The sequence below is a fragment of the Lycorma delicatula genome, chromosome 4, assembly GCF_047948215.1.
Source record: "Lycorma delicatula isolate Av1 chromosome 4, ASM4794821v1, whole genome shotgun sequence".
NCBI lineage: Eukaryota > Metazoa > Arthropoda > Insecta > Hemiptera > Fulgoridae > Lycorma > Lycorma delicatula.
The window spans coordinates 173,496,146-173,521,904 of NC_134458.1; positions in this window are offsets into that span (position 1 = coordinate 173,496,146).

Below are 25,759 nucleotides of genomic sequence, written 5' to 3' on the forward strand. Positions count from 1 at the left end.
TTCAATATAATCAGGTAAAATTAATTCCAAATAACAAACTTTAAATTAAAACTGTCAGAAACAATAAGGAAAAGACGAATCGCATTTTACTCTCATACACTTAGAATGAATAACATTAGATTAACAAAGCAAATTTTTTACTTCTTCTAAAGAAAAAAAAAACTAAAGACAAATGGTTCACACAAGTCCAAGAAGACTTAAAAGAACTGAAAATAACAGAAGGATAAATTTTAAGAAGAATATTAAAAGATGATAAAAAAGATTACAAGAAGCGCCAAAGCGAAAGATTAACGGAGCTAAACTTTCTGAAGAACGAAGGTAGGAGATATCAAAACGAATAAAAAGGTATTGGACAAACAGAAAAGTAAAAATAACTGCAAATGAGTGAGTAACTATTCGAAAAAAATACTTAAATTTTTTATTTGAAAATGTGTTTTGTTTTAAAGTATGATATAAATTTCATGGTTTTTAATCATTTCAGTGTAGGATATATAAAGTTTGTATTAGTCAAAATAATAAAATTAAATTGAAATCTTGATAAATTAATCTAAAAATTTATATCACTCTATAAAAAAAAGTTACTTTTTATTACTAATAAATATTTTAATAACACATATGACGATCTGTGTAGCGGAATTGTAGCAGCTCGGCCTTTCTTTGGGAGATCCCAGGTTCAAATTCCAGTCAGGTATGGCATTTTTCATTCGCTACAAAATTCTTTTTCCATAATATATCCCACGCAAAAGCTTTGTGTAGCGATATGATGAAGCCAAAAATAAATAAAAAAATGTGTTGCAATTCGTGGTGTTAAAACACTTGAGTTCCTCTTATTATCCTTAACTACTTTCAACCCCCGTCAACCAAATATCAGCATACAAGGCTAACCACTTATTTATACCCACCGATTTTTTTTCAAACAGGTTATAATTTTGATTTTCTGTAGTATAATACTTTTAACGATATTATTATATCGTGTCCGAAATGTAATTGTGTACGTAAAGAAACGCACTTAAATCTCAAAAAATAAGGTACCTACAATTTGTATTGTTTAACAATACTTACAGCAATAAAATTAAAGTCGCCTTTGTTCAAAGTTTATTTCCATGTTTCTTTGTTTGTAATAATTTCTTATTTCCATGATCAAAGATTTTAATATTTTGTTTCCATTTCGACAATGGTTTTAACCCTTGTAGCTCACAAATTTTTGGTTGAAATGTGTTTCGTTATACTGGTGAGTGTACAGAATAACTGAACATAATGTTTTTTTAAAAAATTAAATATAGAAAATTTGCACAAAGATAAAAAATCTGAAGAAGTAGTACTCACAGAACATTGAATAAACATTTAAAACTAAATAAAACAAAATAGTTTTAAGCGCATCGATTACATTATACTTGTTTTCTCCAAACAGTTTTGGTGTGTGAGCGCGCGCGCGCTTGTGTAGATTAAAACTGTAATCAGCACTACCGGCTATCGAGGCTTGTCGAAGTTGTAGATGTTGTGCAATGTAAGTGTAAATGTATCAGTAAACATGTAATCCTGAACAGACGCAGGTCGACCACTCCTGAGACGTGTGATTAATTGAACCCCAACCACCAAAGAACTCATCTTATGGTTGGGACTCATCTGTCTCAATGATGGTGAGTTACCAACCCTAGTCTGTGTAAATGGAGTGTCCTTTATAGGTGTATCCTTTGTTTCACCGGGACTTGCGAAGACGGTTAGGTGTTGGTCGGTCCTGAAGAAAGAAGAGACGCATAGCGACCACAAAAGATATATTTTGAAGTTGGTGCCTCGTGGTCGTTGGGTGAGGTGAAGTCCGCTAGGACAGCTATAAATGAGCGGGGACTGCTGGAAGTCCCCGGATTTATAAATTAAAGAATTGGACGTATGGAAGAGATTACTCCAGAATTCCTTACGGTGGTAGTGGCGAAGGCCTGTTAGGACACTTTGTAGAGGAAGAGGCCCCGTAGAAAAGGTGTCTATAGGTAGTCGCCCCAGGTAGCTTTGGCCAGGCTGGATCGCATACGGACTCGTAGGAGATTGCAACTTGCTAATCGAAGGGGAAGGGCTGAGGAGGTGGAGGAAGCACAGAGAGTACTTAAGTTAATGAGAACTTAAAATATAAAAAAAGAGAAATATTCATATATAAACTGTAAAAAAAATTAATATAAGGAAAAAAATCACTTTTTTTCTGGAAAAGTGGAGAGCTCTATGCGATCAGTTAGACAAAAATATATGGGGAGAAGCCTTTCGAATTGTTAGTGGAAAGTTTGGACGGAAGCTGCCGGTGCTATCAAGTGATATGTTGCAGAGGTGATTGATGAAATTGTTTCCGAGGAGGCAACAGGAAGAGGCAAAAGAAATTGCGGCTGTGGAAATTACTCTTCTTACAGAGGAGGATTTGTTTTGTGCTGTAATGAAAACGAGCAAGAGGAAAAGTCCCGGCTTGGATGATATTCAGGATGCGGATGTGGTGGTGACGGCAACGAAGTTCCCGATACAAGTATTGTCGGTGTTCAATAAGGTTTTATTGGATCGTGTTTTTTCGCGAGATTGGAAGTCAGCAAATGTTGCATTGCTGAAGAAGGCTTGATGACTCAAGTTGTTATACTCCACTGTGCCTCTTTAGCTGTATGGGGAAGCTTGCTGAACGAATGAATGTCATGAGGCTTTTAGAAGAGATTGAGCGAGGGGAGGGTTTTAGCCCGAACCAATTTGTATTTAGGAAGGGATATACAACTACGGCGGCGATTAATAGAATCATGGAGATTGTTGATGAAGCGGCGTGTGGGACGTGGATAACCAAGTCTATCCTGGCGGTGGTGTTGTTGGATGTGAGTAATGCGTTTAACTCAATGCCATTCGGGTGGACCCTGAATAAACTTAAGAGAAGGGGGGTCTCCCCATACTTGCGGCGCCTTATTCAAGATTACGTAAGTTTTCGCCATGAGTTATTTATAAATCAATGCTGAGAGGGCCCAGTTTCAGATTGAGATGCAGGCCGGAGTATTCCGGGGTTCAGTGTTGGAGTCAACTTTGTGGAATGTAGCCTATGATGGGAAGCTCCGCCTGGATTATCCAGAGGGCGTGTACCCGACCGGTTTTGCCGATGATTTGTCTCTGGTTATATCGGGTAAAACGGAGGATGCATTCGTAAGGAAGGGCAATGAAGCCATGCGGATGGTACATGCCTGGTTGGAAGAGAGAGGTCTTCATTTGGCCTTAGAGAAGACCCAAGTTGTGGTTTGTGGTTATGGCAGGTAGGAGGCGGTTGCTCCAGTAGGTTTATTAGTAGGAGGTGTGGAGATTTGCCGGTAGCCAGGGCAAATTACCTTCGAGCCTGGCTCGAAAATAAGAGATCTTTTCAGCCTCGTGTGGTCGAGGCTGTAAGAAAAGTTAACGAGTAGTGGCTGCAGTGTGCAGACTAATGAGCAGGATTGGCGGATTAAGTTTGGCGAAAAGAAGGCTATTGGCGTCGGTGGCTCGGTCGGTCGTCATGTATGCGGTTCCGTCATGGAAACGAGCGTTGAAAAAGAAGAAGGCTCGGAATTAATTGTTAAGCCTTCAGAGGTCCTTGGCTATTGGGACAGTTAGAGCGTATCGTACAGCCTAGACCGGGGCGGCATTGGTGATACAGGTGGCATAGCTGGGATGCCGCCATGGGATCTTGTGGCGGACGAAATGGTGGAAAGAGCAGAAGGGCAATCGAATAGTCAGGCGAAAAGGGAAATGTTGGATAAGTGGCAGCAGAGGTGGTCCAGGAGTGAGGTGGGTAACTGGACGAGAAGGCTAATGCCACAGATTAAGCCATGGCTGGTCAGGAAACATGGAGAAGTCAACTATGTACTGACGCAATTCTTGACTAGCCATGATTGCTTTAATAAGTTCCTTTACAATAGGAAGGGGAGGAAGTCGCCTGAGTGTAGATATTGTGGGCAATGCGATACGGTTGAACACACGGTGTTTAACTGTTTTAGATGGGAGGAGGCTAGGAGGGAAGTTCTGGCTACTGTTGGTGCCATAACACCGGATAATTTGATAGAGGCAATGTTGCATAGCCCTAGAAACTGGAACCTAATTGGTAGGATGGTGGGAAACACTTTGAAAAGGAACTCGGTGTAGGAAATTGAATAGGAAGAGGATGGTACATAGTGGGGTAGTGTAGGGTGCGGCTGGATAGCCCCGTTCATGAGGAGTGCGATGCTGAGGTGTCGCACTTCCGATGGATGAATGAACGGGGATCCCTGAGGTGAGTAGGAAGGGAAAGCGTAAAGACCGAGTTGCGATCGGAGGTCCCCTGTTTGAGGAAGTTCTGATTTGAGACAGGCAAATAAAGACCGAGACCCGGTTAGGGGATCCCCTTGGGGGACCCCTGATCTTAGGCAGCAGTTAACCACTAAGTTCACCACTAGAGTTAACCACTAGACCACCGGGCTGGTCTAGTGGTTAACTCGTTATAGCTGATTTCGAAGTCGAGAGTTCTAAGGTTTAAATCCTAGTAAAGGATCGTGGATACCGGTGTTCTTTAGTGGTTGGGTTTAAATTAACCACACATCTCAGGAATGGTAGACCTGAAACTGTAAAAGACTACACTTGATTTACATTCATACATATCACCCTCATTTATCCTCTGAAGTAAAACCTTACGGTGAATCCCAAGGCTAAACAAAAAAGAGAAAGTCGTTCTAGGCATCTAACGTTCTCGCTGTTATCAACGGGTTAGCCACGAGCTTGTTCAAATGTTTATTCAGTTTCATCTTGTACAGAATATCTTCGCCATATCTCCTCTTGAATGGTTTGAAATTCCAGATACTCATATTTCCGTGATTTTCGCAAACACGGCGGTTCTGTCATATTTCTCAGTAGTTTATTCTAGAATCGCTGTAACTTCAATGTTACTCTTGCTTGTCTACCCCATAGTTGGATTCCGTAGGTACAAATCGGTTTCAGGACCACTGAGTACAGTAACTGGTTGTTATTGATAATTAAGGCTCCCTACCTAGCAACCAGTACATTTCCTTGAAATTAATGTTAAGCTGCGTCTTTTTCTCGCTGACACTACTCCATATCAGACGGCGATCCAGATGCAGTCTTAGGTATTGCACGCTGTTAGCATGCGGGATGAGAACTTATAACTACATAAACGTCAAAACTGAAAGAACTTAAAACCAAATAAAAATATTTTTGGGAGTTTAAATATTTTATAATATTTCACTAATTACATAATCATTTATATGCATTAATATCTTTCAGAAACACAAAAAAAAAAAATTAATATAAATATAGTGAATTAAATTTTAAAACAATTTTGTAATTCTGATAAAAAGACAAAATGAATGAATTCGTTGACTATGTCTGCGATATCAGTGAACCACAACAAAAATAATAAGAACCGTTTGAGTGATGAACGTACTATAACAGAATAATAACGCAAATGGCGTGAAAGAGAGAGAGAGAGAGGGCGAGAGAGAGAGAGCGAGAGAGAGTGAGAGAGAAAGAACGTGGGAGAGTGAAAGAGGGTATGTTTAGAATAAAATATCTTTTAATTTATTATTATGTAATATCACATGATGTAACTGATGCTTATATATTAAAATTATTATTGTTCTTTTGGTGAAAAACGTTTTTTTCTCAATGTGATGATATTTATATTAAAGTTGATAATAAAAGAAGAAAAAGTAAAAACGAAATAGGAAAAGAAGAAGAAGGAAAAGGAAAGGAATTCACAGTCAAAACCTTATCTCTAGTTTCTTCACATTATGTGTAAAATATTGCATGTAATTTACCGGTTGACAAGACAAATCATTGTTATTTACAAAAACAAGAATAGTCTTTTCCATTGTAACTAGTCTCCATAGAACTTACTTCTTATTTCTTAATAAACAAGATACTGTTGTAACATTTTCTATTTTTTTTTTGTTCCTATTTAATAGTCATGTTGAATAAAATTATCCATTTATCAAAAAACAAAATTTTTTAAAATTTGAATTTTGTTGATGCTATTTATTATTTTTTATTTCTTTATTTTTACATATGGATTATTAGATTATTTAAAAACAATACATAACAAATATTTAATGATATTTTTTTCAATGTTATACAGCGTGTTCACGAAAAATGTAACATACTTTCAGGACATGTTTTACTAGATAAAATAAAGAAGAAAGCTCATAATATTCGTAACATATGTAAGTTCCGGAATACTTCGTTAGTGAATGACAGCTGCTAAAAGATGTCGCCCTGATTTCAACGCCTGCTGTAAAATTACTCCAGACTGTAATACGCCGAATCAAATTAAATGGGAAATTTACTGGTTTTGTATGAAATATGACCTGAAATATTGAAAAATAAAATGATCCTAGAACAGCTATTACTACTACTTCTACTAATGTTTAGTAGTTTTCAAGAAATATTTGGTAAAAAATAAAAGATTGGGGGATCGAAAAATACATTATTTTATGTTTGGTGTAAAATAACTGTTAAAAGTTAAACAATACTTAAATGCGACTTTTTTAAACAAATGGATTGGACGTGGCGGGTCTATCAAATGGCCTCCAACGGCTACTTACAACACCTCTTGACTACTTGCTGTGGAGCTACTTGAAATCATTAGCATATGAACAAAAATGTAACACAAGAGAAGAGTTCGTTTTAATAATACTCAATGTTGTACAACAAATACAAAATAACCCTGTTGAAATACGGAAAACCACGTCGGGGATAGTGTTGTATCCAGAGTGGCGGAGGACATTTTCAACAGTTTAATTAGTTGTAAATTAGTTTTATTATTTGTATTTGTTATTAAAAAAAGAAATCCTTTTGTTTGGTAAAATTGAAAGTTTTGTTTTGGTTATTTTATTTCTTATATATTAAGTAGTTAAAATTTACCACATTTCGACCACGTTTGTTCTTGACAGATTTCGTAGTTCTTACATTTGTGCTTTGTTTCTACCGTCTTTATTCAATTTTACTCAGAATTTAATACTCTACAAGGTTTGTTTGAAACTTTTACGTACTTACTATCCATTTCACAAAGTTATTTTATGCTAACACAAAATAGGATCCATTATTCTTATTAATGCCATACTGCAAAATCAAATGATAATCTTTGCAATTCACCTTAGTCTTTATGCCTTATTACATCAGCGCCTTCTATAATTTGCCTTAGCTCACCTTATAGGTGATTTGATTTTTTGATATTGAGACAATAGAATAGTAACAATATCTCGATACATTTTTATTATACTGAAAAAACAATAACAATTCTTTAACATATTCTAACAATTTTTCACATACTTATTTTGATAAAATAAATCATCTTTAACAGAAAAACACCAAAAGCTATAATTCTGTAATTCATCATAATATATCTTCCTTCTAATTAATCATCCAATCATAAGTCCGAATCAGCAAGCAAAGAATCTACTCCCTTGTTGAAGACGCCAAAACTATTATAAATAGGGTTAACTTTGCTGCAGACTTTATTAAGTGTTTCTAAAAATCTCGCCTAAGAAGCTAGCCAACTTGTTTCATATAAAGTAAAAAATTAAATCTTCTATTAGATACATAGGCACCCTATAACCAATGCTCGATATGTCAATTTCTGAACATCCATGGACAGTCTTATAAGCAAATATCACATCCTGAAGCTCCTTTTTTATTTTAAGATTCGTGATTCCCTAATGCCTGTATTCATTCTCATAGTTCGGAAAACATTCTTTAAGACCGCGATAATGCATTTCAATACGTTTAAGCAAAAATAAAAATATTCCTCAGTACCTGAATCAAAAATAAAAGGTGAAAAATAATGATTGGCAATCAAAAGATTCTTTAAACCGGTCGTGATATCTTTGGCGAAACTCCTTCATAAATTAATTCAAGGTTACATCTTCTAAAACATATGACCTTTCTATCCACAGCTAGGAGAGAACCCCTACTACCACGCTTCACCATTTCAGAACAGTGGCGGAACCAGCGGCGCGGTCATGGGGGACATGGTCCTCCAAAGGGCTGAAGGCCTTGCATTTTGAAATTCCAGTTGAGAAGAATTAAAATATTTTACCAATACTGTATTGTCAAAATAATGTAAATGTATCTTTTTTTTAATAGGTAATCAAGAGAGGCTGACGTCCCTTGCTCTAATGGGTATTCACAACATGCAATTTGATGTAGATCGCGTTACCGATCGGTATGCTAAGATGCGTAATCATCGACATGAATTTATTTTGAGACTAAGTTATTATTATTGGATGAAGAAAAATGTGTAAAATTTTTGATTGTAGTGGATTAATTATAAATACTGAAATGAATAAAAAAATAAAAATCAAGTTAATTTAAATCTTCCTTATTATTTTTTATCCTATCGTATATTATATTATAATTTTGATTGTTTGCATGTCAGTTTTGATTAAAGTGGTTAGGACTATATAGTCTAAGCTTACAGTTAATTCAGCTATTTGAGTTCTCGTGCGGATCACTTCGAATAACATAGTTTAATTTTTATAAAGTGAAATAAAATTGAAGAGACAAGCACTTTTCTGGTTTTGCCGATTAAAAACATATAAGTAATAATCCTCACGATTGCAAAGTACATTTTTTATAAACCATCGTAAGTATCTACTTCATTTGTAATAATCCTGAATTTTGAGCCTTTATAAAAATTTCTATAAAATATTACTTTAATTCCTTCTTATGTAAATAAATGTATGATTTAATATACAACCCAAACAAAAATATAATATTTGGAATTTATTATTTTCATAATTTTAGTCTTAGTAAAATAATATCGATTTCCATGGTAGATTAGATGTCTGAGTCTTGCAACCAATAGGTCCCGGATTCGAATCATTGTTATACATGGCATTTTTTATATGCTACAAAATATCCAGTCCATATTCCGACACACAACTTCAATCTTTTGTAGTGAATTTAAAAAAAGAAGTATAAATCATTTGATTACAGATGAAATGATTGATTAAAGAAATTCCTTTAGTAAACATGTTCAAAATTATAAACATTATCCAGAAAAAATCTAAAGAATTGGCTAAAAGTGGTTTTAAGAACGTAAACAACTACAGTGATAGAAAGTGAAAGAATACTGGGTCAAACATAAAATTGAAACATCCAAAAAGAAGTAACTATTGTGTTGATTAAAGTTGCCTCTTAAGGGCTTATTAGAAATAAAAACAAAGATTATCTTAATGATTTGTACTGAGGGAAAACTTTTTATAAATTTTACCGCAAATACCTTTTAGGTAACACAAAAGATATATCGCTGGATGACATTGTAATTACACGGCGGAATGATTTGATAATGTTGATAAAATCCGACATGGAGTAATATTTTGTTATTTTAACACGATTTAATATTTATTACTAGTTGATAACCGATATAAATATGTCTGCAAAAGAAAAATTTATCGTATTTTTTGTTTATTTATAAACCGTTATCGCTACTGAATTAAATAAAACGAACAATGTTTTAAAGAAATGCTTTTCATTTTTCGGTTGTCATGGTTACATGAAATATCCACTCTAGTATTATGATTAAAGGAAGAGTTTCGTAACTAGTAGATGGATAAAAAAAATTATAACAAAAGGTTTCTACTCTTATTTGATTTATTACACGAAGACTATGTCTCCCCCTTATCAAAACTGTCTGTGATATATGAAAAGAATGACGTACGATATTTAGTTTCATTCTAAAGCTAGTGTACTATATTTAGCTCGTTGTTGATTCTTTTTTTTTTACATTGTATAAAATATATTAATCTACTCATATATGTAATGTAATAGGTTATATACCGAGATGGACAAACCAATAGTTTTATAAATATATTACAATTATTTAAAAAAGTTTAAAACATCAATAAGAATGTTATAAATTCTCTATATTTCATTTAATCAGGCTTCAAGCTTATTAATTAAAGAAAAAAATCAATTAAAATATCACATTAGTTATATAGTTTCATGGGTAATCAATCCTTTAAACATAGAATGATACAGTCCTGCATTTACGAAAAATCTGGTCCATGCAAATCATAAAAAATAATGACAGTTACTATAATTTTATTAACTAGTTCTTTAGCTTGTGTATGACAGAGAATACAGCTGATTTTATTAAATAAAAAGAATTTGGAAACTGTGATTCTATTTTACTTTACTGGCATTATATCTCTAGAGTTATGGTGTAAGAAGTATGGTAATCAGTCCAAAAAGGGGTTAAAATGAAAGTATGGAATTTAAATAAAAATTTGCATTTAAAATTACTTCATGCTCTAGTTTTAATTAGAAACGTACTCAATGAGAACATAAAAAAAAATTGTTGTTGGAGAATTTAAACATATTTCTTTGAAATATGTTTAAATTACAAAATATGTTTAAAACAAATAATATTACAAAACAAAGGAAAATGAAAATAAAACAGAAACATAATTTGTTTATTAAAGGAATTTAGGCCCTTCATCAGGCATAGAGAAGATGCTCATAACTTAAGGAATGTCACTCCAGTCCAACAGCTAGTCAGACTCCCCCAGGTCCAGAACGTGTGACTAAACTTCATTTACACTCATACATATCATCCTCATTCATCCTCTGAAGTATTATCTAAACGGTAGTTACCGGAGGCTAAACAGAAACAAGAAAAAAAGGTCCAGCACGTGAAAGCGTTTAAATCGCCAAACATCCTTACTGTTGTCTAGGAGATTCAGCGTTAGATAGTTCACATAGTTAGCTAGAAATTCACTTAGCCGATGCTTGTAATGTGAACCGATTCGCTTGATTTCTTAAAGGACATAATGCAATTCCAGATAATTATGTATTTCTTCGTTCCGTGCAAGCCATGGCGCCTCTGTAATGATTCTTGCCAACTTATTTTGGAAGCATTGAATAACCTCAATGTTGCTCTTGCTGGTCGTACTCAAAACTGCATACCATACGTCCAAATGAGTCTCAAAATGACTTTGTATATTAAAAGTTTGTTGGACAGGGACAAATGTGAATTTCTGCTAAGTAATCAACAAAGCTCCTTAAACCTGATGTTTAACTGTTTTCTCTTCTCTTTCACATGTTTCTTCCATGTCAATCGACAATCAAGGTGAAGCCCCAGGTACCGTACTTAGAACGGTGGATGAAAACTCCATCTAAGTTGACCGGGGTACAATCATCTCTACATAAGGCAATCGTGACATGGCTCAATTTATTGCGATTTACTTTTATTCTACAGTTTGCTAGCCACACGCCGTTAGATCTATTGGAGCTTCGCAGATTGATACTTCCATGAGGCCAGACGAGGGTCTTCATCAACAGCCAGTATCGCTGTGTTATCAGAAAATGATGCGATGGTTACATAGTCGGTGCCGGAATGTATGCAGTGAAAATTGAGCACAGGACTGGTCCCAAAACAAATCTTTGAGAAATCTCCAATCTAATGTAAAACAATTTAGATAACCTGTAATTGCACCTGACCTGGAAAACACGGCCATCGAGGTAGTTCCGCAAGATTAAATATAAAAATTAAGGTAGGCTGTGTTTACATAATATATTATGTCTATGTGTAGCAGAGCTCTCATCTCAATTTGTAATAAATATTTTATTTTCACAAAAATTAATTTTTTTATTAAAAAATAGCTTTTTTTACTGAGATGAGATCATTTATTCTTTATAAAATAACATACAATATTCAAATCCATAAAACGAGACAACAGTACAGTTTTTTTTTAACTCAACACAATACTTCTTTCTTTTACTGTTTAGCCTCCGGAACCACGTAAGGTATTACTTCAGAGGATGAATGAGGATGATATTTTATAATGTAAATGAAGTGTAGTCTTGTGCAGTATGAGGTCGACTATTCCTGAGATGTGTGGTTAATTGAAACCTAACCACCAAAGAACACCGGTATCCACGATCTAGTATTAAAATCCGTGTACAACACAATACTTCAGCTTACGAGAAAGGTCCTTATCCTTCCGTTACTATTTTTAATAAATTATCGAACCTTTAAAAAATTGTTCCATTATTTTCTTTATAAGTAAATTAAATAGTTTACTTTTACAAAAAGAGAATAAAAAATAGAATTCAAATATATATTTTAAGAACTTTTAAACTAAGTTCTTGAATTGAAATTCGTGTTTAAATTTATTAAGTTTAATCTAAATTTATAGAAAGAAATTCTTACTCTACCGATGAATTTTTAAATAATAATTAAACAATTAAAAATCCTAAATTCTCAGTAACTCTTTTAATGGGCACAGATAAATATGTACTCAAATTATCTTGAACTGTGAATTATTTTGTAATTTTTTTTTAATATTTAGTATTTTTATATATTTACCTTAATATCTTTTTTTATTTATTTTTAATAATTAATATGGACTTTAATCATACCTACATTTATTTTTTAATTAATTTTATGTACATTGATTCACTGCTTTGACTAAGGGTTTATCACGACTTTCCTTGATCCACTCAGATAAATGCTGGTAAAGTTTTTTTTATCAATATATTAGCATTCTACCCATTCCTGATTTGATCTATAAATGTATTACTATGCACTGATCAAAATAAAAAGATTTATTTACGGTTGAGATACTGTAAAATTAAACATCAAACAAATTAAAAGATAGGTAAATTTTTTTTTAAACAGGATTTTCAATTTACTTAAAACCTTTGTAAGCTAGATATTTTAAATATTTTATAAATTTAACTTTTATGTACTTGTAAGTGTAACTAAATAATTAAGTATAAAAAAGTAAAAACTAAACCTGGAAAAATATTACTGTTTATTTATAAGGGGTTTATATAAATGTATATTTCAATTTTATATAAACACACCCATATATACTGTACATAGAAAAAGTTATTTATATTACCATTTTCAAAAATATATTACACTGATACTTACGTAGGCCATCATAAATAAAACAACAATTCAAGAACATTTAACCAGAGTAACATACATAGAAGGAAATAATAAACTTCTGCATATAATTTTAATACATTTTAAAATGCAATAAATAATATCTCTTTTGAACATATATTACTGTACTATAAAACGTTCAGTACAACACTTATTTTTTTTTGTATACAAAGTTCTGTATATGTATAATTTTTTATTTATGTTATGAGTCATTGCAAAATATATACCGTACTAACGCCTCATTGAATTTTTTTAATCTCTTTCGATTAAATTTAAAAAAAAAATTTGTTTTAAGTAATCAAAATATTCAACAAAATATAACTCTTTCACGCGATTAATTCGTTTTTAAGACATCAGTTAAGGTTTAAAACCTACCTATTGCATGCATTTATAAATCCACACTTATAATACTCTTTATTACTCGTACATCTTTGCCGATGAAATTGAACTTTAATAATTTGTTGTATAATAATAATAATACTAAATAAATCTAAAGAAATCTTACTTTATTCCCCATTCTGTTAATTTATAAAAATTTATTTCTTTGTGAGGTAAGATTAGAAAAAGAAAATACCAAAGAAAAATAGTCTTATTTGGATTATTTTGTTTTTTATCATAAAATAAATTGATGCCAGTTTGAAATAAGCAAAAGAAAAAAAAATTCTATAAATTTCTCCTGTAATTACGTAATAATTAATCCTTCTTTCTTATTTTTGCTTAATTTAGTTAATTTTCTTTTATTAGATGTATCATTTTTTTCAAAAATTTGCTATTTTTATAGTACTCAGTTCATTTTTCTACTCAAGTTATCAAAAACGAAAGAGTAGTTAATTATTTAAAAATAACCAATCCTTGTTGAAAACCAAAACTGGTAAGTGGTATCCTGTTGATTGGCAAACTCGCTTTGTTATGAATAATAAAGAAAAATTTATTTAATATATACATTTATTGCCGCATACTAGAAGCATATTTATTAGAACATTTTATGCGTTTCATACAAATATACACTCGAATAAGGTCAAAAAATAGTCAAATAAAGGCATTTTACTTCTTTTTTTAAAGAAATTGGAAATAAGAAAATGTTCCCTTCCTCATTTGTATACCTTTACTAAGGTAGTACTAAAATTGAAAATCATCAGCAGAGATATACCATGAATAATGTAACTAAATAAAATTATTGTGTAATCAGTGTAAAATCAAGTTGTGAATATATATTATATATATATATATATATGTTTATAGACTAATGTTAATAAACAATGGGAATTCTTAAATAAATTTTCAACTATTAAACACAGAAAAATGAAGTTGATCTGATGTTATCCACCTCGAAATTACATATTTTTCCGTGCGAAATTACCACTTTCCAAGCACTCAATTGACCCAGTAATATTAAAAAACTTTTATTAAGGGAAATTTAAAAATTTTCAAATTGAAAGGATAGGGTTGTGACAAATGATTTTAAAGGAAAGTGGAAGCTAAAAGATTTTTATGTAGGACAATTTTTGACTACAACTCTAAATAAAATGGTGGTCGTTTAATTTTGTCACAGCTAATTTCAAAATGGGTCTTAAATAATTTATTAACAGTAGTGAAACATTAAAAAATAAAATCAAATCTTTCAATACCATTGTTCGGGATATACTGTAGAACACTTTTGAAATTAGGTGTGAATAATTTCAAATCGACGCCATTACTGTTGTCGTAGCTTTTTAATGTTTTATTACCACCCTACCCTTTCCAATTAAACATTTTGAGTTCCCCCGCATAGAAGCTTAGGGTCGTGATGGTCTCACAAAAAATAAATAAACCATTTCGAGGTTAGAGCATTTGCTAAACATTCTTTTATTTAATGTTTTGCTGTTGAACAGCTTTTTAAAAGGCAATGAAAATAATTTACGAAACATATTGTGAAAATTATTAAACTGCCGCCATGTTGGTTAAGGTTATCGTTAACTAAAGTTTTTTATATGTCATATTTTAGAGTTTTTAATCTCCTTTGAAATTATACGCCACAACCCTAAACTAAAACCTCTCTTTTCTATTCAAAATTTTTAAGTTTTCCCATTCCTAAGCGCTTGGGGTGCCGAAAATGAGATCATTTTTAAATAAGAGCATTTATTAAATTTTTATTTCAATATTTACCGGTTTTAAAGATTTAACCTTCCCATAATTTATTATCATAGCGTATATCCTCATTTGTATATGTGTGTAGGATCCTGAGAGGTTTTGGCTTAACAGACTGATTCAGAATATCAAAATATACACAATAAAGATCATGTGGACAAATTCCTTATTTCGCTTCATCTTCTCTCTGTCCTCCATTTTGTATATTTTCTAAAAAAATTTCTTAACGGATTGAGATATAATAAAATTTAACGTAAGTGTACCCAATAAGATTTTCTACCAATAAATAAATTTGAAAATTATATCATTGAAATTCAAAAATAGCGGCCATTAAACTTAATTAATCATTGGATCGGTCGTAGAGCTCCACATTTCTGGCCACCAAGATCGCCTGATCTAACACCTTTAGATTTTTGCGTCTGGGATGGATGAAAAATATTGTATACAAAAAAAAAATGCATTCGCGTAAGGAATTAATTATCCGTATTATTAATACGGCTGAGCAACTTAAGGACAGCCCTAAAATACTAAAAAGAACAAGAAAAGCAGTAGAGAAGTGCGCCAAGAATTGTGTTGAAAATGGCGGACTCATTTTTGAACATTTATTATGAACTGGTACGTATAATGCACTTTGATCTAGTATACAGCTTCTAAATAAAATTAAATTTTTTCTAACTTTTCTTTGTTTCATTCAACTTTTCTTACATAATTTTGTTTAGAATTAAATTTTTTTTGTTTAAATGTTCTATGTATTTATTACTCATTTAACAAAATTTCAGTACGATCTCATTTCACCGGGATAGCTAAAATCCGATATTATTTCCCTAGCCGTAACTCGCAAACGAAATATTTTAGGAATATATTCACATGACTTTTATCATTATTTTCACGAGTAGAATAGATTATGAAAGTCACGGGAGAACTTCGTGATACACTGTTATAAGTGGTATATGCGTTTGAAATAGTATACTGTACTGTAGACCTGAAAAGAAAAGATATCGATTTATTAAATTCAGATAATTTTTAATGTTTACTTAGGCGATCCTGGTTTCTGTTCCACAGACCTCTTCTTAAATATATCTAACAAATATAAGATAGATCCAATCTCTGCACTTTTCCTCGTAAGAAGTAGAATATTATTGGGATATTAATTTGCTTCAAGCCAAAAATATTTTGCGTTAACAAACAAAAGCGAGAATTTTTCAATACGAATTGACTTTTACATGAAAATTAATCCATTTCTATAAAATAACAGTAATAAATATATCCAAAAGTTATTTATTTCCTTATAAACAAAAAAAGAACTTTCGTACCATAGTACTTTTTTTTGAAAATTCTTAATTACCAATGAATTTTCTTACCTGAATATATTTCTGAGCGCTTTAGGGTCGTTCAAAACGACGGTATTTGCAATAACCTTTGCAAAAGTTAGTAACTGGCATTGTAGAGTTATATTTTTACTTTCCCGGCAAATATTACTAGAACAGCTATATTAAATAGGAAAGTATGGTGATCATGTCAAAAATGGCGTATCGGGGTTTTTAAAATCTTTACGATTTAGAGCCCAACTAGTTCATCTAGATCAAAAAATATATGTATGTATATGTACTTATGTGTGTCGCACTGCTTTTAGCATTGTATCTCAGGATTGACCAACCGTACAGAATCTCTTTAAAATTGGCTGAGATATTTCTATACATGATGCACTGATCATAATAATTCTAAATTCGTTAAGAAGGTGGGGTATGTCGGGAACGACTAATTTTGATTTTCTTTAAAGGCATTTTAGAGAAAACATTATTTAAACAATTTTTTTTTTTACCAACAATGCAAATATAAATACACAAAAATTTGTTTTAGAAAAATCAACTACCACCTATTGAAATTGAAATATGCGTTTCTGTTTTTCTGCTCTGCATTCTTTTGATTTAAATATTTTCCAAAAAAATTGTAAAAGTTTATACTTCATATATAAAGCTACAAGAAATCTACACAATTTTTTAAAAATTGAAGTTGACACCGGACATAAAATGCAGAAAAGGTTCTTGAAGATACTATTTTTCTTATTTTAGTCGCAGTTGAAGGAAGTGTTAGTTTTAGAGAAAACTTTACTTGAGGAAATTTGTTAAGCTTAAGCTACATATTATTAATTTTAGAAAAGTTTTTCTTAAAATTTGTTCTCCATCTCTGAAATATACATAATCTGGGTTTTTGTTTCTTGCTCTAACTTTGCAGTTTTCATTATTGTTAGCCGAGAAAGTCATGCAATACTTAGAAAGCTTTGTTTAAGTAATAGAACGACTATGACAAACATACATCATACGCAGAGAAATACGGACGGAACTCTTTGTTCTCTTGCTAACGTTTATAGCTTAAAAAATTGTGTGACTTCATGAAATCTAAGATGGATACATTTCGTTCTAATTTGTAGAACATTTACAAAAGCTGATTAAAGGGGAACATATTATCTGTAAATGAAACCCGCTGTGTTAGCCTAGTGGTTAAATTCGTCATTGCAAAATTAGCTGATTTTCGAAGTTTAGAGTTCTATGTTTAGAGTCCTTGTAAAGGCCTTTACAACTATAAAAGCAACTGCTTTTATATGGATTTGAATGCTAGAATGCGGATACCGGTGTTCTTAGGTGATTGAGTTTCAATTAACACCCCGTCTGAATCTGTTCCAGATACATGTTTACCGGTACTTTACGCTTACACACCAGCTATGTTAGGCCTGGCAAGCCGTTAGCGTAGTTGCATGTGTCTATAAACACGCACCCTGACCCGAGCAGTAGCTGGAAAACTGGTTAGAGAACAAACATATTTTATGCACACGTATAGTATTTTTTGTTTTATTAATAAATAAAGTGTTCAGATATCTACAGACAGAATCTTTCTGTTTTTTTTTTTTCGATTTTATAGTTGAAACATATGTAATTTCCATTTTTTAAATTATTTTTTTTATTTGAATATTAATCATTAATTAAATAATCTATTTTTAATGTAAATGTTCTACTTTACTCACACTTAATAAAGTAGACATGAGATTTGAATTTAAGTCCAAATTGTCTACACTGACACATTTACAGTCTAAAAAGCCTTAATTGACATATATCATATAATTCACACCTTAACATCGAGTTGACAGAAGTGTTTAAAATAAATATCATCTCTGTCAACTTGATATTTCATAGTGCATACATAATTATGTGTTAAACTGACAATAATATATTACGTATATAATTTATATATTATTACAGCTATCATTTTACTCTTAACAATCCTTGCATGTTGTTTAAAACATTCTGCTAAAAAAGAGTCGCCGATTACACTTATATTTAATAGCGTGACTTATCAAACAAAAACAAGAATCTTTGAATAGATATTGTCATCTTTAATGTATTTTTATAAAATTTCGTAGAAAGATAGAAATTAAAAAAAAAAAGTTGTAATATTTTACATTTATAATCATATTACGAACTAGAAATATCTTCTATAAATTTTTAGAATTTTCATTAACAATATTTTAATCTGTACCTTAATAAACCACCCAATCTGAATAAAAATTTAACTATTATATAATTTGATTATAATTGAAAAAAAGAAGAAAAACCACGTAAGCTATATGTTCAGCAGACCTTTGACAAAAAATAAAGTCCTGGTCATGGCCGGGAGGTTAAGAGAGATCATCCTGCAGGTGAATGGCATTCAGGTGGAACAAATAGAAAAGGCAAAATACCTGGGCGTATGGCTCCAGAAGAATAGAGGTTTCACCGAGGATATACAGTATGTTGTCGAAAAGGCGAAGAGATCTGCCGCGGCACTGGAAGGATAATACCCAGAACACCTAGGACTTCAAGGAGGTGACTGGAGTATATGCTCAGGGGAGATAGCGAGTGGCTTGCAGTAGCAGAACTAGCCACAAAGATTCTGCGATAGAAGGAGGAGGGTGAACTGCTGAACAGATAGTGAGAAGAAACGGGATGCAACCATGTCTAGGGTGCCTTGGCTGACGCAACTTAAATGAGGAGGCCAGGCTCCCCGATAATAACATGCAAACCGTCCGTCAGAACACAGAAGATCAGCGAAAAGCTCAAGAAATAAGGTGAAGGATACCGGACTGGAGAGCGAACGGAGGACAGACAGCCCTCTGTAGAAAACTGGCGTTCGTTCGCGCTTGCATGGATGGGCGGAAGTGATGATGCACGGGGACTCTGAACACACTGAGCTCAAAGGCACCTCCTAGGGCTGAATAATGCTTAAATGCGGTTTCCGGCCTTCAGAGGGGCGGGGCTGGTGAGGTGGAGGTTTAGTTGATAGGGTGCAGGTGACATAGGCCGTAACATCAGCGGAAACTGTTAGCGAGCCCGACATTTTGTCCGTAAATGGGATTACTCCCCTATCAGTAGGAAGAAAAAAGAAAAAAAAGCCTTTGATAAGCTACCTGGATTTCTCCACAAGCTAACACACAACCTTCCCCAACTTTCTATGTAGTCTTGCGAGACTACATATGTATGCTTTTTCCCAAAAAGACTACATGCTTTTTCCCAAATCGGGTGCAACCACAAGTTATCTGGATTCTTCGACATTAGATTGGAGGTTCCTCAGAGCTCTGTTTGGGACCAGTCCTGTACTTAATTTTCACTTGTGACCTTCCGGCTCTGGACTATGTAACCATCGCCTTACTTGTTGATGACACAGCGATCCTGGTTGCTGAATGGGATTCACTGGAAACCCTATTATATTAAATCTTATTATATTAAAAAAAAAATTCGTCAGGATGAGAAGTAAACAAATTTCGTTCTTCCTATAGCATTTTTACATCTTGCCTTTTTTAGTTAAAAAATTATCTGCGTAGTTAAAAAATGAACTTTATAAATAGATAAATGAACTGAATTTAAAAACTACAATTTACATATATATACATTTTTTACATAGTAAAAATATTTATCTAATCATGTAAATTTATATATATATATGTAAATATATCTATATATATGTAAATATATATATATATAATTAAAAAAATCTAATAATCCCACAATAGAAAACAAATTATTAATAGTTTTCTCTGTTATTTTTTATTTTTTTTTTTGAAAAAGAAGTCAATATTTTTAAACTAAATAGTTTGATAAAATATTATTCATAACTACGATAATTTCTGTTTCATTGTTTTGAGGAAATTTCAACATTATTTATTTTATTTTAATTTTTTACATTTTTATGAAATTAGAAATATTTTTGTTAAAAATCTCAACATTAAATATTAAACAAGGCGAGAAAAAGTATATGTATTTTTATCATTTAAATTTTGAATTCAGTGACTTTATTGTTTTGTTAGTCTATTGTTTTATCTGACATTATTATTTTGTTAACTATTATTTTTTGTTTTGTTAACTAATTGCTTCGTTTGTGTCATAAGAGGTAATGTATATTATTAATATTGTATTTGAGGTGGGCTATCTTTGGATGATCTCTTGACATGTTACTCTTAGCCAAAAATTTTACTTATGATTCCAATCCTTTTGGCGACCGATTGTAAAAACAAATCGCTCAAAAAAGTTTATTTTTTTGAAAACGACAAAAATACTAATACTTTTCAATTTTCCTATAAATTTTAACGTTTAAAATTTGATAAATTAAAAACACTTCTACAATTTTGCTAACCTTTAATTTTATACCAATTAAAAAAAGTAATAAAATTTATAGAATATTTGGAAAATTGCCTAATTTATTATTTCTTTCTCAATATCGCCTGATCGTTTCGTTGATTGTATCTCATTTTTTTCGCAAATGACCTCATTCTTAATACAATCCTTTCTCGTACAACCTTTCACGCTCCTCATGAATCTCATCCCTGCCGCTTGTATACAGGAATCATCCGATTTGTTGTTGGTTCACATTTCACTACCATAAGTAAGTAAAGGAATAGCCATTGTTTTATAAAATTTAATTTGGGAATCCTTTTTATTTTGTCTGAAGTTTTACAGTACTTCGTATCGATCCACAAACCGTACTAAATTTAGCCAGTTTTCCATTTATATCTTGTTCATGGTCGAAGGACATTGGTTTGCTTGGCATTTCTTCCGCTACCACCTCATTCGGTCACCCTAAAGCATAAGACTGAATGTTTGTGCCACAAACGGCTACTGAACCTCGAAACAATTTAGCGACCACTATCCTAAATAGCTCCTAGAGCTTACCTAACAGCGTGAGCGGACAAACTGCGTGCCAAACATCACCGGCTTACTTGTCCCAACCGCTCACTTGTAATATATTTACTAAAAGGGGTAGGCGCACCCCGTCAACTACTAAAAATATACATGACACCCATAAATTAAAATTTACTTCGTCTAGACAGCTGCTACGCCTAGGTCGCTGAATTCCAGCAAGTACCTGTCCACCATATTAAAGCGCTTGGAGCTTTGAATGGCTGGTGGTCAGGCATATATCTCAAGGTTAGCTCCGTTTTGCTCCGGTACAGGCTCAGCTCGAAACCGCTTCCCAAATATTTCGGCCTCCCTGTCTCTTCGCAATTTTTACATGGCCGCCCGCACTTTCACCACTAAATAAATTGGGTGAGCCTTTCGCAATAATGTGGTAGCCTTGTAGGAGGTTGTTTTAAAAACAACAGTACCTACAATTAAGGCTCTGCATTGGGCACTTCTTAAATTTTGAACAGGTACTCTATTCATATCCAAATTATGCGCCCAAACGGGTGCCGCACAACAGCTTATGCTTTCGAAGACAACTCAGTACACCATGTACATTTGACGGCCAGACAACCCATAGTCCTTCGGAGCAATCCTCCTAAGCTTGTGCATCACTGAGACGGCGTCCGCCACATTGCCAAATGTGGTTGCTAAACAGCAAATTCTCATCAAACAAAACATCTAGGTACTTATGAACTCTCACTCGGCTGATTACACAGCCTTTATACTTAATGTAGGGGTTTCAACTGTACGATATTTCTCTGCACCCTTGAGAAGCATAAACTTCGTCTTGAGCACAAATTTTTTTTAATTTTGAATGTCCATCCTACCCTCCACGGTTGACAAGACCGCTTGCACTCGATCTTCTAGCTGCGGTCGTGAATTACCACGAACTAAAAGGAGACAGTCATCGGCGAAAGCCTGGGTCGTAACCCCTTCTGGGGTTACACATTCTGGGGACACATTTTTCTGGGGACATTCCTTCTGGAAATGTCAATCCCAGAAACCCGTCAAATACCAGGTTTTTACAGCAGGTAACCAAGAACGGAACCCTGCGGGCTTCCCCTGGTGACGGATGGTGACATGGTCGAAGAACAGGTCATACTCCAGATATTTTAATTTTTCTTCCTCTTCCAGAATTTCCTCATCGAGGACTATCTTTGAACGTAAGAGCCATTTTCCGCAAAAGACTATAACTTTAGATTTCTGTTGTGAAATTTTCATGTTGAAATCTTTGCTGAGGAGATGAAGCTCATGAACTGTCACTTGCAGCTTGTCTTCACGTTTCCGTACCATCCCTGTATCATCAGCAAACACTAAAAACTTATAAGAAACTACTTGTCCAGGATGTACAACGGATTCAACTCTACCTTGCCAAACAGACATTAACTCATCCAGATATATATTAAATAGTGTTGGTGACATTGGGCAACCTCGTAGAAGATCCTTGTTTATCCTCAACTCCCTCCACTCTCTTCCCATCTCCCGCGTCAATGATACTAGTCGTTTCGGAATATAAACCAGAAAAAGAAGTTACAAGATGTTTGGGGTATCCATTATCCAACATTATATTCCACATCACAGATCTACAAACGTTGTCAAAGGCCTTTTTCCAATCCCCAAAGGCCAGATGTAAGGGACAATTAAATTCTCGGTGTCTCTTAATAACCAGTCGTAGTGTATATATCGTGTCAATACACGATCGATCCATTATGAAACCCCAATTAACCCCAATTATGGGGTTAATGCCGATTAACCCCAATTATGGGGTTAATGCCAATTAACCCCATAATGGGGTTATGGGGTTAACCCCAATTATGAAACCCCAAACCCCAATTACTTGGGGAGAACCCCATTGGTTCTCCCCAATTAAAGAGTCAATCTCATAAGACATCTACTCAACAAGGAGGCGTATATTTTTTACCTACATCTAACAAACTGATTCCTCGATAATTATGAGTTGAGTGTTTTCTCCCGCTCTTACTACCATAGTTAATGATTTTTATACTAAACCTATCTTAATAATAATAATTACTCTTACAAAATTAAACAATGAATACTTACAAAACATAATAATATAATTAATGTTAGTGATAGCAATTGACGTATGATACATATTTCAAGCGTATGTTGCTATAAGCATTAAAACATCTATATAAGGATGGTATATATTAATTTTAGTCTAAAAGAGATTGTTTTTATTGTATTTAATTTATTATTTAATGGGTTGTATTAATCTGTTTTTTTTTTTTTTTTTTTTTTTTTTTTGATTAAACTAAGCAAACGTTTTAATTTATTGAATAAGAGAATCCTATTTTGGTAGTTTACAAATAATTTTCTGGTTCTTAAACGTTACTTATGAGTGATTTATATTATTTTATTTATTGGTAAAGCAATTTTTTGTTCTGGTTAAAATTATTTTAACCAGAATGCGCTGGGCGGGGCACGTCACACGAATTGAGAAAAAAAGAGCAGCTGTTGGGGTTTTATTTGTAACACCCATTGGGAAGATATTATATAGATAGTGTAGAGCCTGTGATTGGGTCGGACTGGCTCATGATAGAGAAAATTGGTGGACCTTTATTTGTGTGGCTATGGATTTTCAAATCCCTGAGGCCATGGAATAGGTATAATTACAGTGGGGCGTCGATTATCCGACCACTGATTTTCCATATAGTAAACTATTCGGACTGCTACATTCCAAATTAGAAAAACTTTTAAAAAGTGTTTGAAACATCTAAAATACAACTCAAATTTACTTCAACAGAAAATTTATTTTAATTGATCTTTGTTTTCTCTGTGTTATGTTTTCATTTAAGTTTAATAAACTTTATTGGAATTCGTATAGCACATCTATTTCAAAACCAATGGATGCCTTTACCGTAAAGAATTTAGGAAGAAATTATTTTGACTAAAATAATTTATAAGGAAATTATAATAATTTTTTTTTGTTTAAGGAAAATGATCAAAAATATTAATTTGAAAGGCTACTGTTATATGCATGGAATTCTATCAAAAGCATGCCATTGGCAAGACTGCCATAGTCAATATAGCTCTCAATGAATGTGCTTACATATTTGTTTAACATAATATCAACTCTTTGTATGGACATTTACCAATTAAATAATATTATTGAACTGAATACTGGGATTTTTAACAAAAATTGAAACTTGGAAACGGAAAATTTATAATAAAATTTATTAATATCAATCTAAATTCTATTAAAATCTAGAATAACATTTTAAATAAAACAATGCCTAGTTTGATTGTTGAAAACCATCGTGAAGAAGTAAAAAATATAAGGAAGTTCGCTGAAGATTTAAAAGGTTGTACGGACTGCGATTTCGAAGGGGTCGATCATCAACAGTGACAGCGATTCAAGGTACCAGATATAGAGCAACAGCGAGATCGTACAGGTCTTACAAAAAATCATCTGAAAGATGAAGAATTATCTTTAACATTTTTCCAGGGCCGTCACACAAAGAAGTGCATGAATATTTGCCTATCGCTATGGATTTGTGTGACAAAACATGATTCTATACAAATACTTTGTTTAAAACGATTAATTGATTTTTCAGCTCATAAACGATGATCTATATTACAGCAAGTACAGACTATAGATTTTTTTAAGAAGTAATTTTGTTTTCAAAGGTACGTTTTAATTATTGACTGTTACTAAATTTTATTCTATTAAAGGTAATGTAATTTTTTTATTTTTTATTAGATTTTAAGAAATTATATTTTTATAACACACATTAACTTAACCAAATTTCTCTTCAGTATATTTTTTCTTATAGCTACTTAAATTAATTGTTTTTTATAAAACACCAGGGTAGAGAATTTTAACTTCTTTCAGAAAATTGTAAATTTCTATTTTTTTACGAAAATTTCTGCTCATTGGAGTTTTTGTAAGTATTACTCATCAGTTTTTTATTACGTTGTTTGTTTCTTCTGAGTAATTGTTTAATATTACTGAAATATATTTATTTTTTTATATTTTCGTATTTCTATTAACTGTGATACCAACAAAACAATAGAATGAGATATGTCCAGAACTTATGATAAATATTTTTTAATTTTTCAATTATCTGGATGTGTAATTAACTGAAATACATACTTTACAATGAGATTACATATAGCTCTCAAATGAATGGGGTTGCGTATTGGCTATACGTAATAGCAACTCTTTCTATGGACATTTATTTATTAAATAAAATTTTTGAATTAAACTGGGATTCTTAACGAAAACTTTATTTTATTTACTGGAAACAGAAACTTTATAATTAAGTTTTTTTTTTTAATTTCAATATATTTATAATATTATTAAGAGTAAATTTTGAAATTGAAACGTTTAGGTTATATTTCATACTTTTAAAAGTATTAGTATCATACTCTATGAAATTATAAACAAATTTTATTCTTTATCTTTTATTACATATAAATCTTGTAGGTGTAATAAAAACAGAACATTTTTGTGACGGCCTCGATGATTTTGTCATGA